We start from the raw sequence: 17,731 nt of genomic DNA, 5'->3' as shown, positions 1-17,731 counted from the left end.
ATAATTGAGATCCAGGATCCGATCCGTTTAGGTGACTGGCTGACCTATTTAAGCACTAACGGGTAACAAGTCAAGGGTGCGTTTTGGGTCAACGATTGCGGGTCCTCGTCAGTGGGCGGCTTCGCTGACGGCCTCCTCCGCCTGCTCCAGCGGCGGAACCCTCCTTTTTGCGGCCAGAGGAGGCCAGCGCCTCCCTCGGCTCCTGCTCTGTTTCCCCCTGTCCCTAACGAATCGACGGCCAACGTCGCCGCCCGGGTGCGTGCTTCCGCTTTTCTTTTCTCCTCCTTTTTGTGTCCATTCATGCGAGTGTTTGATGATCTGATTTTGTGGTTATGTTGTTAGATCTAGCTATGTGGTTCGGTGAGGAGATTTGTATGACGTGAACAGTTTTATCCCTGCTATAACATCATAATGGATGGGAGTGGTGTGTTGTAATTAGGGTTTAAAACGAGTCGGATGTGGATCGGAAGAACTATACTCGAAACCGTTAAAAATTTATCTCCATTTGAGGAAAAATGGACGGGAGGAAGTTGGGAGGATGAGAAACTGGGTTAGAAGTTTTCTGTTCTCCATTTACTTCAATAAACATATATGAAATGGAAATTAGAGGGTGAAAAAGGATTTATTTTTTTTCTTCTCAAGTTTGCTTCCATCCAAAATGGGCGGAAATAGAACGAAAACAGTTACCATTCAATAGATTCAACAAGTAAACAAAGGGGGAAAAAAGAAGAAGAATCTCAAATACTTTTCCTTCTTCCCTTCGAAACTCTCATCCATATTAAGTTGCTAATCCTTATTCGTTTACATAATCAAATCTTTAACAGCCTGTTTGGAATGATATGGAATTCAATTCCTTTTAGAATTGGAATTGAATTCCATGCTTTGGAATGCTTTTTTAGCTAAGAATTGATATGGAATTCAATTCCAATTCCATCAAACAAGGCAAAAGTAAATCACACCTCTTTATGTGTGATTGAGATAGGGAATTCAATTCTCCATATTATGTCCATTGTGCCCTCATTCTCTCTTCTTTGTAAAAAAAGAAAAGAAAAAAGAGAGAAGGATAAAATGGTAAAACATAAGAATTCCATAACTTAAGTTGCAATTCATTCCAAACATGAGAATTGAATTCAATTCCTTATGGAATTCAATTCATAATGGTTATGAATTGAATTCCATGACTTAAGTTATTTCCAAACAGGGTGTAAGAGATTTAATGTGGATTTTAGCGGTACATAATATAATCAGGGCCAACCTTGAGACATGTCACCGAGCCCTGAGGCATATCACCGGGGGCGACGGCCAAGGGCCCCCGATTTTTAGGGGCCCCAAATTTGACATGTATATATAATATATATTATATATAATTAGATTGTTTTAATAAAATCTAAAAAAATATATTTTATTGGATTATTTTAATATATATATATATATTTTGTTGAATTGTTTTAATAAAGATAAAAAAAACTATTAAAAATTAAAAAAGAATTCTAGAAAAAAAAAGAGAAAAAAAAACATAAGGAAGGTAAACGATCTTTTTTTCTCTTTCTAAGATTTTATTTCTGGTATACTTTTTTTTATTAATTTATTTACATAAATCATAAGACGAATAAAGTATGAATCCTTAACTCTAACTTCCTCCCTTCTTCTCCTTTGAATCTCTTCTAATTAAATTAGAAAAATTTATTCTCCAATTAAAATTTTAGTTTTTTCAATATCATCATTCATCGATATATAAACTTACAATGTAAGTTACCTACTTATCTATATGTTTTCTTATCATCAATATTCAATATTGATTTTTAATATTATATTGGAGTTAATATTTTATGATTTTTCTTACCGATTTAAAAGAGTTTAAATAAATTATCCTAATTGTAATCAACATAGAATATATTATATGGTGAATTACATTTTACCCCTTGAGGTTTGACTAAAGTACGAAACGATCCTCGTGGTTTCAAAAGTAACAAAAAAGTCCCTTGACCGGTAACATTGTAACATTATAACTCTTTGACGCTGGGAATGCACACTAAAATACTGATGTCATCATAAATTCTTTTTTTTTGGACAATAATACCCTTATTATGCTGTGAATTTAAATTCGTGACAATACTACCCTTTAACAAAAGAAAGGTAATTGCAAAACAACCTGATGATTTAAACAACAGCCCACACAAAGACATTAAAAACCCACAGATGTTTTCATTCCACCAAAATGAGTACTTAAATTTTTAGCTGTACAAAAAGACAGTATATATGTCTCCATCGACATTAAGTAAAGACATTAAATTTTTTTGGTTTCATGGATGCAATATTTGTTAAACCAACTGTCATCAACCGAATCATGGTTATTTTCATCATCACTTATCACAAATATATCATCCTCTTCACTTAATTCAACATCAACAGACATATATTGCATTCAGTATATATGTCAAAAAAAAATTCAACTATTTTAATTTTTTACTTTTTTTCCCCGCTGAAACGTAGGGGTATATATGTCTTTTTCTTATCTTTACCGATTGACTACTATCACCGACCAGTCAAGGGACTTTTTTGTTACTTTTGAAACCACGAGGATCGTTTCGTACTTTAACCAAACCTCAGGGGGTAAAATGTAATTCACCCTATATTATATCGATTGCTTCAAGCACAAACAAAGTTTTATTATTTTTTTACTATTATTTTCACTGATTGTATTTGTTTTATTGTTAGTTTTGTTGCTGGTTTTGTGTGTTTTATTTTTATACTTAAAATTTATAGTACAAATATATTCTTTTATATATTTCTAAAATAATATCAATCTTGGAGTATTAAAAGAAACAAAAGAAAAAGAGTGGAACAAATTATTAAAACTCATAAAGGTGTTCTTCGTAAATTTTTTAAAACTAGCTCTTCAATTGAAGATTCAGTTGATGAATTACAAAAAGAAAATTAAGAAAAACTAAATGATTATGTAATAAATGAGCAGCAATCGAGTAATCAAGAAGAATTAAATGATCATGTAATCAATGAGCAAGAAAAATCGAGAGAAAATGATGATCATAATCATGCAATGAATGAGCAGGAAGAATTGAGATAAAATGATGATAATGATTCGAATGTAAATGACTTGACAAATTTATGCATTGAAAATGAGTTGTTAGAAAAACTTATTTTGAAGACCTTATTGATGATTTTGCTTCTCAAAATGTTAGAAGATATAGTTTTTTCAATAATTATTTTATGTTTATTTTTTTTATATTAGTAGGTATTATACTTTTTGGAGAAACTTAATTAGGAAACATATTTTGTTGTACTTTTTTGAAAAATTTTGAGAAATATATTTTGTATGGAGTTTACCATATTTTAAATTAAATATATTGATTTTCAAGTTTTTCTATTAAACTATATCCAAATTATAAGTTAATATTTCTTTTCTTATAGAAGTCTCTTTTTTCTTTTCCCCCAAGGCCCCCAAAAGTCAGGACCGGCCCTGAATATAATATCATGTATTTTGAGAGGATTAGATAAAAAATCTACTTGAACATAGGCGCTGTGTAATGTACATTTGAACTCAAATCCATGAGTAACAGTCTCCAGAAGATGCATATTACATGACTAATTTTAACCAAACTCAAAACTAACCTGTGTATTTAACCTAACTTGATTATTAGGTACCAAACTTGCCTTAAATAAGTTTGGTAGATTTGGATATTCACTAGATATTTGCCAAATGAAAGTATAACCGCATGCTTATGGGACAAGTGGCCAAAGTGTTGGGTAGTTATGAACTACAGGTCCAAAGAGTTAGCATAACAAAAATAAAAATGGTAAGATGGACTTGTGAATCTATTGAGTAAAATTATATTAAAATATGAAGCAAATAGGTGTTACTCTAAATAAATGATAAAATAGGCTAAGATGACATACACATCTTGAAAGATATGAGTGAAATTTTATTGTTGGTGTTAAATATAAGTGAATGGAGAAGAAATGGAAGAGGAGAGAGACTCCATTGTGAATGAGACTTTAGTCCCACATTGGAAGTTTTAAGGTATTTTTGTTGGTTTATATTGATTCACATACATTGATGATGTGAACAAATGCATGGGGAGAGGTTCTCTCTCACGCGTGGGTGCATTGAACCAAGTTGAATTGTGTGCAAGCGCGACCTGCGCACACGAATGCCGGACCAACATTTTGCCTCGTAGATCTTTTGCTGCTGTGAAACGGATGTATTAAATTCGAGATTAATGCAGAATAAAACGACCGAGTAATAATGAGTGAAATGGTTGCCGTTTCACTGCTCGACTAATAATGACCATTAAGATCATTAACTCTGGCCATTGATCCGAGCTCCGATCATAGGCAGAGAAAAAAACAGCAAGCAAAACAAAGGCTTTCCATTTTTCTTCCTCCTCCTCTATCGTGCATCTTTTGCTCGGCAGAGTGCTCGTGGTAGCATTCGGGTACTACTTAGGTCGCTGTGACCTAAAGTGCTTGGCCGGATTCACGGTCGGCCGTTGTATCCTGGGAAATAGACGACCCTTGTAAGCCTCGAAGCATAGCCGGAGGTGGACGAATCTGTTTCAAGGAAACTGCGACTTGCAGGCCTCAGTTAGCTCGCCCGGTCGGTCTCTTTGACCGACAGACTTCTCTGCCCGCTCGGGATCTTCGCCCGGCCTGTCAGCTCGCCGGTCGGCCAGTCTCTTTGACAACCCGACTTGTCTGCTTCTGCTTGGCCTGTCTCGCTGCTCGCCCGATCGATCTTCAACTGGCCTGCCTCGCTGCTCGTTCGATCGACCTTCTGCTTGGCCTGTCTCGCTGCTCGTCCGACCGACTTTTTGCTCGTCTTGTCTCGCTGCTTGACCGACCGACCTTCTACTTGGCTTGTCTCGCTGCTCGTCCGACCGACCTTTTGCTTGGCCTGTCTCGTTGCTTGTCCGACCGACCTTCTGCTCGGCCTATCTCGTTGCTCGCTCGATCGACCCCTACTCGGCTCGGTCGACCTTCAGTCCGCTCGGACTTTGCTGCTCGGATGCTCTGCTCACTCAGCCACTCCAGGGTCAGACAACCAACCCCTGCTGGCAGTCTGAGATTATCAGCTCAGGTCATTTCAACAGATAAGTGAATTTAAATTCGGTATATTTAAATTCAGCTAATACCCTGTAAAATCTCTGGCAACAGATTGTTTATGTCCAACCATCTTGAAACAGATTCAAATCTGTTGAGATGACCACAGAACGGAATGTTGAGGTGCAACAGACTCAACACGTATAGGCTCCCTCCGCTCCGATTGGAACTGTACCAATCAATCATTGGGAAAAGCCAGAGAAGTTCAGTGGACTGAACTTCAAGAGGTGGTAGCAGAAGATGCTCTTCTACCTGACCACGCTCAACCTAGCTCGGTTCTTGACCGAGAACTCTCCCAAGCGTGCTAAGGATGCTGATGCGCAAACCATCAGTGCAGTAGAGGCATGGACTCATTCTGAGTTCCTCTGTCGAAAATACATCCTCAACTGCCTTGCCGACTCGCTGTACGCTGTGTATAGCATGAAAAGAACGACTAAGGAGCTGTGGGAGTCCTTGGACAAGAAATACAAGATGGAGGATGCAGGGGCAAAAAAGTTCATCGTGGGCCGATTCCTGGACTACAAGATGATTGACTCCAAGACGGTGATCAACCAAGTCCAGGAGCTTCAGGTGATCTTGAATGAGATCCACTCAGAAGAGATGGTTCTGAGTGAAACCTTCCAGGTGGCTGCTATCATTAAGAAGCTGCCTCCCGGCTGAAATGATTTCAAGAACTATCTGAAGTACAAGCGGAAGGAGATGAATGTGGAGGAACTCTTTGTTCGACTTCAGGTGATCAAAGAAGGAGATGAATGTGGAGGAACTCTTTGTTCGACTCCAGGTGACTCCAAGAAGGAGATGACGGTGATCAACCAAGTCCAGGAGCTTCAGGTGATCTTGAATGAGATCCACTCTTTGTTCGACTTCGCATCGAAGAAGACAACAAGAGTTCAGAGAGAAAATTATTCTCTCAGGCTACTGTAAAAGCCAACGTGGTCGAGCACGGTCAAAGCAAGAAACGGAAGAACCCTAAGTCTTCCAAGATGGGACCCAGAGGAGGCATTGGCAAGAAGAAATTCTCTGGGAAGTGCTTCAACTGTGACAAAGTGGGTCACAAATCTTCGAAGTGCAGGAAGCCGAAGAAGAAACATGAGGCCAACCTGAACGAGGGACCAGAAATGGACAACCTCTGAGCTGTGGTCTCTGAGTTGAACCTGGTCGGTTCAAACGCGTGGCAATGGTGGATCGATACTGGAGCCACCAGACATGTGTGCTGCAACAAGGAGCTACTCCATAACTTCGAAGAAGTCACTGGAGACAAATTGTTCATGGGGAACTTAGCAACCTTGGACATCATGAGCCAAGGAAAGGTGGTGCTGAAGATGACCTCGGGTAAGGACCTTACTCTGAACAATGTACTGTATGTTCCGAAGATTCGAAAGAATCTAGTGTCCGGATCACTACGAAGCAAGCATGACTTTCGCATTATTTTTGAGTCGGACAGAGTTGTATTGCCCAAAAATGGAGTGTTTGTAGGAAGAGGCTATGTATCTGATGGACTGTTTAAGCTCAATGTAATGACGATTAGGCCTAAGATAAATAAAACTGGAAGCTCTTCCACTTATATACTTGAGTCTTCATGTTTGTGGCATAATACACTAGGACATGCTAACTATGATGTGTTGCGTAGATTAATTAATACGCAAAGCATACCTACATTACACCTTGACCCAAAACACAAGTGTGAGATTTGTGTTGAAGCGAAAATGAAAAGGTCATCCTTTTAACATATTGAAAGAAGTAACGAACCACTTGACCTAATCCACACTGATGTGTGCGACCTAAAAGGTACGCCAACTCGTGGTGGTAATAAATACTTCATCACTTTTATAGATGATAATACAAAATATTATTATGTGTATCTTCTCAAAAGTAAGGATGAAATTATAGAGAAATTTGCTCTATATAAGAATGAGGTTGAAAATCAACTTAATAGGAAAATTAAGGTGGTTCGAAGTGATCGAGGCGGTGAATATGTATCACTGTTTGCTGAGTTGTGTGCTGAACATGAGATCAGACATGAAACAACAACTCCTTATGCTCCTCAGTAAAATAGAGTTGCTGAGCGAAAGAATCGAACTCTAAAGGAGATGATGGATGCTTTTCTATTGAGCTTTGGATTGCCAGAGTCCATGTGGGGGAAGCTGTATTAACAGCTAATTATCTTTAAATAAGGTGTCTCGGAAGAAAATAGATAAGAGCCCTTATGAGTTGTGGAATGGAAGTCAACCGTCCTACAAATATTTACGAATGTGGGGGTGTCTTGCCAAAGTATTGGTGCATGATCCGAAAAGAATTAAGATATGACCAAAGACTGTTGATTGCATATTTATTGGATATGCACAAAACAACACTGCGTATAGATTTTGTGTGTATGAGTCACACATACCGGAGATACACAAGAACTCGATAATCGAATCGAGAAATGCCTCGTTCTTCGAGCATGTGTTTCCGTATAAGACCCGAGAGGATGCTAGCTACTCAAAACGCAAGGCGAAGAAGAAGATGATGATGATGAGGAACCTATGGAGGTTGAGCCTAGATGGAGCAAAAGAGTTCGGGTAGAAAAGTCCTATGGATCGGATTTTATTACTTTCGTGTTGGAGAGTGAGCCCTGAAGTTACTCAGAAGCTGTAGGCTCTTCTGATGGACCTCACTAGAGAGAGACAATTGCATCCGAGATAAAATCTATCTTGCAAAATCACACTTGGGAACTTGTGGATCTTTCTCCGGGAACTAAACCACTAGGTTGTAAGTGGATTTTCAAGAAGAAAATGAAGTCAGATGACACGATTGATAAGTATAAGGCCAGATTGGTAATCAAAGGATACCGATAACGAGAAGACCTCGATTATTTTGATACGTATTCTCCGGTGTCGAGAATAACTTCCATTAGAGTACTGTTGGCAATTATCGCTCTATGGAATCTCGAAATACATCAAATGGATGTAAATAATGCTTTTCTAAACAGGGATTTAGAAGAGGAGATCTACATGGAGCAACTTGAGGGGTTTTCTATGCCATGATAGAAAAACAAGATTTGTAGATTGGTGAAGTCATTATATGACTTGAAACAAGCACCAAAGCAGTGACATGAAAAATTTGATAATGTCATGAAGGAATGTGGATTCAAGATCAGTGAATGTGATAAATGTGTCTACATGAAAGCCACAGAGAGTGACTATGTCATCTTGTGCCTCTATGTAGACGACATACTTATCATTGAAAGTAATGATAAGATAATAAAATCCACAAAAGGTATGTTGAGCTAAAGATTTGATATGAAAGACATGAGCCTACCTGATGTGATTCTAGGAATCAAAATTCTTAGAACAACAGAAGGACTTATTCTTAGTCAGTTCCATTACGTGGACAAAATTCTTGAGAAATTCTCCAAGGGTGATACTACGTTGTCACGAACGCTGATAGATACGAGTCAACATCTATCGAAAAATTGAGGTGAAAGTATCTCTCAAATAGAGTACTCTCGAGTGATTGGAAGTCTGATGTACTTGATGAGTTGTATATAACCAAACTTGACCTACGTAGTAAGCAAATTGAGTATATACACGAGTAATCCCGATGTTGAGCACTGGAAAGGGATAACAAGAGTACTAAGGTACTTGAGGTATACTCGTGAATATGGACTGCGCTATACAAGATATCCTGTTGTGATCGAAGGATACAACGATGCAAGTTGGATATCTGATATAAAAGACTCTAAATCTACGAGTGGATATGTCTTCACTCTAGCAGGTGCAGTCATCTTTTGGAAATCTTCTAAGCAAACCGTTATAACCAGATTCACGATGGAATCTGAGTTTATAGCTCTCGACAAATATGGTGAAGAGGTTGAATAGCTACAACAATTCTTAGAAGATATTCCACGATGTCCGAAACCTGTGCCGGCGATTTACATACATTGCGATAGTCAATCAGCAATCGATCAGGCACAGAGCCATCTGTATAATGGTAAGTCTAGACATATACGTCGTAGACATAATACCATTAGATAACTACTCTCAACGAGAGTTATCACTGTTGACTATGTGAAGTCAAAGGATAACCTAGCGGATTCGCTAACCAAAGGGTTAAATCGAGAGTTAGTTGCAAGCTCCTCACGAGGAATGAGCTTGATGTTGTTATCAGCGATCAGTGCAGAGGATACCCAACTTATACTGATTGGAGATCCCAAGAACTAGGTTCAAATGAACAACTAATCTGCACTAACTAGACATACTGTGGGGAATATTCCAATGAAACAGTGACTGGACCAGGTAAGTCGATGAGTTTTTAATGATCAAGAAGAGTAGATGACAATTCTTAAGAGATCACCTATGTGAGAAAGAAGTGGGACCGTCTCGAAAAGAATTGGAGGCATAATTCTTAGAGCTTCTCACAGATCTAGGCGTATTCATGGCCAAGAACGAACACACTCATGAGAACTGAGCTGTATCAGGGAGAGTCTTGGGTGAGATTTGCCACTGCTTACACAGACGACAGTATAGTTCAAGGATATCGTGTCTACTATCAGCCAGTAAGCAATCAAATCTTCACAAGGGAAGGTTCAAAGGTAAAACCTACCTATCCTATACTTGACTTAACTGCTGAATGCTTTCACGTATCCTATCTCCATTCATGTGGGGGATTGTTAAATATAAGTGAATGGAGAAGAAATGGAAGAGGAAAGAGGCTCCATTGTGAATAAGACTTTTGTCTCACATTGGAAGTTTCAAGGCAATTTTTGTTGTTTTATATTGATTCACATACATTGAGGATGTGAACAAATGCATGGGGAGAGACTCTCTCTCACGCGTGGGTGCGCCGGGGCGGGGGGGGGGGGGGGCAAATCCAGGGCCAGGATTGCACTGAACCAAGTTGACTCGGGTGCCAGCGCGACCTGCTCACACGAATGCCGGACCAGTCGAGGTAAAATTTACCCAAGTGGAACAACCAACATTTTGCCACGTAGATCTTTTGCTGCTGTGAAACAGATGTATTAAATTTGAGATTAATGCAGAATAAAATCGGAGGTGGGGGCGAATCTGTTTCAAGGAAACTGCGACTCTCGTAGGCCTCGGTCAGCTCCTCCGCTCGGCCGATCCGCCCTCTCGGCCGATCCGCCCTCTCGGCCGATCCACCCTCCGCTTGGCTGACCTGCCCACTCGGTCGACCTACCCACTCGGCAACACAAACTAGCGGCTCAGTCGATCTTCTGCTCGACTCGTCTCGCTGCTCGCCCGACCAGCCTTCTGCTCGGCTCGTCTCGCTGCTCGTCCGATCGACCGTCTGCTCGGCCTATCTCGCTGCTCGCCCGATCAACCCCTACTCGGTTCGGTCGACCTTCAGTCCGCTCGGACTTTGCTGCTCGGATGCTCTGCTCACTCAACCACTCCGAGGTCAGACGACCAACCCCTGCTGGTAGTCTGAGATTATCAGCTTAAATTATTTTAACATATAAATGAATTTAAATTCAGTTAATATCTTGTAAAATTTTTGATAATAAATTATTTGTGTCCAACACTGACAACAATAGATGTCAGTCAACATGATCTAGTAAGGGACATCCCCTTTAGCTGAAAACAATATGCAAGTTAGAAGATATTAGTTTTGACCTCCAACCAATTTGATGCTGCCTTTGTCAATCACTTTAGGGGTGAATGCCATCAACACTTTGACTTGTCCACAAATTTCAAGACTCTTTGCCTATCTAATAATCCTTTGTCTGGGCTGATGCTCTCTAACATAGGCCAATGTTAGTCGTTGACTTTATTGCATTTATCTAAAATTCAATTAGAAAGGATAGTTCTAAGAGAATTGAGTAATTTGGGAAATCTAGAAACCCTTCCTTATAGTAATAATTTGACTTTTACAATTGAATTTTGGAGAATTCCAAATTTGATGATATTTATCTCCGACAACAACAAATCAGGACAATTGTATGTGGAGATGCATAAGTTAAAAAGTTATATTAGCATTTCCATTTTTAATAATCAATTCATAAGTGCCATTTCTTAATGCATGGGAATCAATAATAACCCAGTGAATATTGAAATAAAATGTGATAATATTCATTTCAGACGGTTCAATATTGTCGGCCCCCGGTTAGATACAGATAAATAAATTATGAGAGATATTTTGTCCTATCATAACCACTCTTTACATGAGGAAGATTATGCACCCAACAAAATATTTTACATCCGTTAAAAATTAAACCCAAAATCTATTGAAGCAATTACCATGTTAGTTACTAACTATACCAATTCGTGAGGACACAACCTGATGGATATTGTGGCAAAAAAGGCGAATACGCTCGCCTCCAGTGCTTCCGTCAACCCGTCCCAAGGCCAATACTGAGGAGGTAAATCACGGGCGGCTACTAGCCTTTGAAATAATGGTATTGTCGGCACTCGACGGTATACCTCCTGACATCTGTTTTAGAAATCAATTAAGGGTGTGTTTGGTACGCGCGTTTTTCATTTTCATTTTATGGAAAACATGCGTTTTCTAGAAAACAGAAACGACTTTTTGTCATTTTCTGTTTTTCTAGAAAACGCTAGCTATTTTTTTAAAAAACAAGTACGAAAAACGTAAACCAAATACCATTTTTTAGACAATGCGCGTTTTCTAAAAAATGAAAATGGAAAACACGCGTACCAAACGCGCCCTAGTGCTTAACATGGGGCAATAATATGCTTAATGGGACAATACCTCCAAAAGTTGCAAACTGTTTGAGTTTGTAGGGATTGATTCTTCGGTATGACAATCTCAATGATTTAATTCTAAATTATTATGTGACATCAAGTTTGCGATTTAAGTTTCACCTCAAACGGTAGGAAGCATTGTGAATCTCATCAAGACAAACTTATCAATGAATAAGCTTAATGGATCAATACCTTAACAAATGGGAAACCTAGCTAATCTTCAATATTTGAATTAATCCAACGACAATTTATACGGTTCATTGACTTCTAAATTATCGGAATGTAGTAAGTTATTTATGTTGGACTTAAGATTTAACTCTTTCAATGGAACAATACCGACAAACCTTACCAGAAAATCAATTCAGTGGAGGAATAGATCATTAATTGAAAAGGATTCAAAAGTAAACTTAGAAATACAATGCCAAGAGTTTGATGTTCGTATAATCTGGAACAAACTTGACAATTAAATTATCAATAACACACCAACTCACATTATGAGAAAAGTGATCAAGAACCTATCATCTGAAAAAGAAATGAAAAAAATGCATTATATTGTATTGTATTTATTTATGCTTATGAACAGATGTCACGAAGAACTAATAGAATAATAGAATCATGATTATCCACAAAAAGAACTGATTATTAACCAATATTGAAAGTAATAATTAATCAGAATAACTCACCTCCTCATTGTCTCCCTCCTTGATGAACCCTAATGAAGCAGGTTTGTGGTTTGCTTGTGTGCTCCCATCAGCAAATGAAACTGCCAGATGATCTGATCATTAACTCCAAGCTAGTTAAAAGTCGATCATTAACTTCAAGCTAATTGCCTCAGACAATGGTGCGACGGTTAAACTTTTCAATGCATAATTAAGGGATGTAAGGTTTGAATTTTAACTATAGTGTATTTCAGAAGATTTTTCTTCCAGTGAGAAACAAATCTAAAAATACTAATCGTCTGAACAGATCTTCGTGAGCACTTCCTAATTTACTTTCGTGAGCACTTCCTAATTTACTTAATTGTCAGTGGAAAACACACTTCTATAAGACTAGATTAGTTATCTCTAAGATTAATCAGATTAAAAATTAAATACTTTGATGCCAATTAATTTTTTTTTAAAAAAATACGATCAGATCATGCCGGCAGCTTCATCTCCTTGTGGTGCACAAAATTAATTAGTCAATAAACTAATTACAAGTAATCAGAGAAAAATTAATCAAAGAAAACAAAATGAAATAAATAAATAAACAGTCTTCTAATTTGCAGGAAGTGCAATGATATACTCAAAGAAAAAAATTTAAGGAAAAGCTCAAGGATAGACATATAAAGTTATGACCCATCATTTCACTTTTTGTGGGTCCCATCATTTTATGTGTCTATCCTTGAGTTTTTCTTTAAATTTTTTTCTTTGAGCATATTATTTTTCTTGCAGAAATGAGGAAAAAGAGCATCCTCGACGCCGTGTTTCTGATTATTTATTCATTTATTTATTTAAGATAATTATATAAATAAAAATTTACCTTTGAAATATAATAATATTAAATATAAAAAAAAATAAATCAATTTTTTTTTCTGAAATTTGCACTGGTATGCAAGACCTTTTCTAAATGATATTACTATCCATCTTACCCTACACACTTCACGAGCATCTCAAATATCTTTTTTATTTATTTATTTTTATTAAATACTATAACTTAACTTCTAAATTATAAAAAATAGTGTTGGGGTTCAATTAAAATTTCACATTAGAAAGATTTGGTAAAGATCATGAGGTTAAAAGGATACAAGATATCTCCATTGACATGAGGCCTTTATGAGACCTTTTGGGTAGAGCCCAAGAGCAAAGCCATGAGGGCTTAATCCAAAAGTGGACAATATTATTCCATTGTGGAGATATGTAGACATCCTTTGGGGGCAACAAATGGTATCAGAGCCATGGTATGAACCAGATATCATGTGGGGTGGCTTTGAACGAAGTTGAGGGTGGACCCGGAGTAGGTCAGGGTGACCGGATGTTCGTGGGAGGACCTGCTTAGGGTGATCGGATACTTGTGCTGAAGCAAGTAGGTCAGGGTGACCAGATGCTCGCAGGGAGACCCGAAGCAAGTCAGGTGACCGGATACTCGTGGGGAGGCTTGGAGCAGGTTAGGATGACTGGATGTTTGCGGGAGGCCTGAGGTAGGTCAAGGTGACCAGATACTCGCGGGGAGGTGAGTAGGTCAGGGTGACCGGATGCTCGCAGTGAGGCCCGAAGCAGGTCAAGGTGGCCAAATGCTCGTGGGGAGTCCCGGACCATGAGAGTAATTGTGGTCCTTCGTTTGAGGGGAGGATTGTTAGGGTTCAATCAAAGTCTCACATTGGAAAGATTTGGTAAAGATCATGAGGTTAAAACGATGCAAGATATCTTCATTGGCATGAGGCCTTTTGGGTAGAGCCCAAGAGCAAAGCCATGAGGGCCTAGACCCAAAGTGGGCAATATCATTCCATTGTGCAGATATGTGGACATCCTTTGGGCGCAACAAATGATATCAGAGCCATGGTATGAACTAGATACCATGTGGGGTGGCCTTGAACGAAGTTGAGGGTGGACCCGGAGTAGGTCAGGGTGACCGGATGTTCGTGAGAGGCCTGGAGCAGGTCAGGGTGATCGGATACTTGTGCGGAAGCAAGTAGGTCAGGGTGACCAGATGCTCGCAGGGAGACCCGAAGCAGGTCAGGGTGACCGGATACTCGCGGGGAGGCTTGGAGCAGGTTAGGATGACTGGATGCTTGCAGGAGGCTTGAAGCAGGTCAAGGTGACCAGATACTCATGGGGAGGCGAGTAAGTCAGGGTGACCGGATGCTCGCAGTGAGGCCCGAAGCAGGTCAAGGTGGCCGAATACTCGCGGGGAGACCCAGAGTAGGTCAAGGTGACCAGGTGTGGATGCTTACGGGGAGGCCCAGAGTAAAAGAGCAAAGCTATGAGGGCCTAGGCCCAAAGTGGACAATATCATGTCATTGTGCAGATATGTGGACATCCTTTGGGTGCAACAAATAGATATGACAATAAATGATTTAGTAGTTGGATGGAGTCATGAGCAACAATTATAAAAGAAGGAAGGGTCGTTCAGTCGCGGAAAAAAAGGGGTACGTTCTCATCGTCTTAGTTCAATAATTAATCTATTAAAATAGGTTGTGCAAAAAAGACAGCACTAGAGTGATTGATTTCTAGATGGAAACCTAGGTGCTAGGTAATTTTATTCTCATGTCAGTTATGTTCCTTGAAGTTCTCTCGATGAATCCCGATGCTTAATCAGGTTTTATAATAGGTAAATACCAAGTCGAAGTAGAGTATGTACATGTACTTTTAAAATCTTAATTTTTTCTTCCTTGTCTCTTTCCTTCTATTACCGAGAGATAAATGTGCACAATCAAAATATATATACATCTATCGCAATTTGATATAAATTAACCTTGTCTTAGACTAAATTTTAATGCTTAGCCAACAAGGAGACGTGGAACTCATCATACAAAAAAGATTAGTTTAAAATTAGTAAATCAGGTATGTTTCATGCATGTCTTTGAAACAAACTAATAAAGGAATAATTGAGTAAACCGCATGCTTCATTAAAAGGAATAATTGTTTTCATGCAATATTTTCCCCAACTTTGATTTACACTATTGTTTTGTCCAGTATCTAGATTTTTATTCCTACTTGTTTTACGTATTTGAGTTTACTGCAAACTCTATAGAAATCTTAAAATTTAACATATTATTATTGTTATCTCATATAGCAATTTTCTTAAAGTTAATACTTACTGACATGCACTGATATTTCTATGAATTAGGGAAGTATTGAATTGGCTCTGAAAGATCTAAGCAATACATAGATTTCTTATTTGCGAGATAAGACCCTTAAGTCCATTAGATTTAGGTAAAGTTATTATATAAATCTCAAGTAGTTAAAATTGGAAAAGAAATAAGTTGTATATGAATGGGAAAAATTTATGGAATACGAAGCAATGCTTATTTCTTTATTTTTGTATTAGATCAACACAGGTCCATATATAGTAAATAATTTAATATCATTTGTGGAATAATAGTTAACAAAAGTTTCTTGGTAATTAATGTATTCTGGAAATATATAGGCAGGCATACAATTTAAAATGTGCGGGACGCGATTTTGACGGTGGCCAACTATGTTATGTATGGGGTAAGTTATGAACTGGGGACTTAAGCTCGGGAAAGTTATCAAATTATGTATGGATGGAGTTATGAATCGGGGACTTAAGTCCGGAGAGTTTACCAAATTATGTATGGATTAAGTTATGAATCGGGGACCTACGCCTGGGGAGCTTGCCGCATTATGGATAGCGGTTTCGTTTTGAGGTTCGGATCCCTATCAATTTAGTGCTAGGGTAAAAATTTTATCAAACAGTTAAGTTACATGGCCCTTTTCATTGAACTGAAGTTTACTAAGACTGTTATGTTTATGTCATGAAAGGATTCAAGTTAATTATGTTATTAGAATATTTTTCCTTATGTTTACTGCAAGTACATCTCTTTCTCTGTCTAACCTAAATGAGTGAATTTGATTATTGGATATCATAGTTTTGAACATGCTGGGTCTTTAGATTCATTAGATTGTTTAATGCAGGGGGTGAGACCGATGAAACAAGAGGCCTTGACAATCAAGCAATCTCCAGGACCCCTCCTAATTTATGTTTCCGTTTTTATTTGAAATGCTGTAACAAAGGATTTAGTCTAACAAATTTTCTTTAAGAGCTACTAGTTCTTTTATAATTTGGTTGACCTTGTTGAGTTATTCATTTACGTTTTAGTATTAGAAAAGAAATAAATAAATAAAATAAAAAAGATATATATATATACTAAAGAGCAAAAGGCGTTTGGATTAAAAGTAGAATACAGTTGTTACATGCCATGCCACACTAAGCTAACTGAAAGTTTCCCTATTTAGAACTCTGCTCCCCTCCAATATAAACGTTTATGTAAGGTGACATTTTCACTGTTGTTAAACACAAAACAAAGCACAAGATTCAATGGCCAATTGGGGTTTCAGCTTCTAGCCCAACTCAGAGAAGTCACAAAATGGACTAATCGGGTGTATCAGATTTTTTTTCTTCTTTTTCTAGTCTTTAAACATATTTATGTATCCTCTTGAGCTTAAAAAAAAACTATGAAGTGATGGCTTCAGTGATCTAGGTTTCAAATTTAAAAGCAAGTATAGGACCAATCTTAAGCCTTGTACTCTGGCGCAAGTACTAAATGGAATTAGTTTATAACTACAATTCATGCTTCTTTAGAAGCTATACAATTTAGAAAAGGTAAGTAATACATGAACTACATCTCAAATTGAACTAATAATGCATATAACTTAAATGCAGGCAAAAGTGGGAATGATAATAAATAAAGGAAAAAATTGAAACAAGAAATCACTTGCAAAAGTACTCGAAATCAGTTTCTTCTCTAATGTCAGTTGGATAGCAAGCATCAACAACCATTCGCACACATGAATTACCTCTTCTTACACAAACAATATTCCATGTGGCATGCAATCAAAATATCCTCGTACAAGTTCACAAGGAATTGGAGGATCTACTCGGTCACAGAGATACTGCAGGAAAAAGATGATAGGGCAACCGTGACAGAGATTAATAAAGATGAGAAGGGAAAAGGAAAGAAACGCATACCTTCATTAGCATTTGAAGAATTGGAGGTTTGAAATTTGGTGTTACCTTGAATATTTCCTTCAAACTTGCACCTTATCCAATATGGTATTGCAAAACCATAGGGAAGATTATTGTGCTTTCAAGACACAAAAAAGAAAGAAAATAATCTGGCAAATCATAAGCAAAAAATAACAATTATGTAACATGCAAGCCTATCAAAAGTTAAAATGAACTCAATG

General features: G+C 37.9%; 1 long non-coding RNA gene across 1 annotated transcript; it reads left to right on the top strand.

Annotated features, from left to right (window-relative positions):
• The first annotated feature begins 76 nt into the window (after nucleotides 1–76).
• On the top strand, nucleotides 77–16,605 carry LOC122051552. Its single transcript, XR_006131457.1, has 2 exons — nucleotides 77–255; nucleotides 16,460–16,605. It is a non-coding gene; the product is annotated as an uncharacterized LOC122051552 (long non-coding RNA).
• Nucleotides 16,606–17,731: the final 1,126 nt, after the last annotated feature.

The sequence above is a fragment of the Zingiber officinale genome, chromosome 3A (genome assembly GCF_018446385.1).
Source record: "Zingiber officinale cultivar Zhangliang chromosome 3A, Zo_v1.1, whole genome shotgun sequence".
Taxonomy (NCBI): Eukaryota; Viridiplantae; Streptophyta; class Magnoliopsida; order Zingiberales; family Zingiberaceae; genus Zingiber; species Zingiber officinale.
Note: the sequence above shows the minus strand (reverse complement) of the source record. Positions and strands in the feature narration are given on the sequence as shown.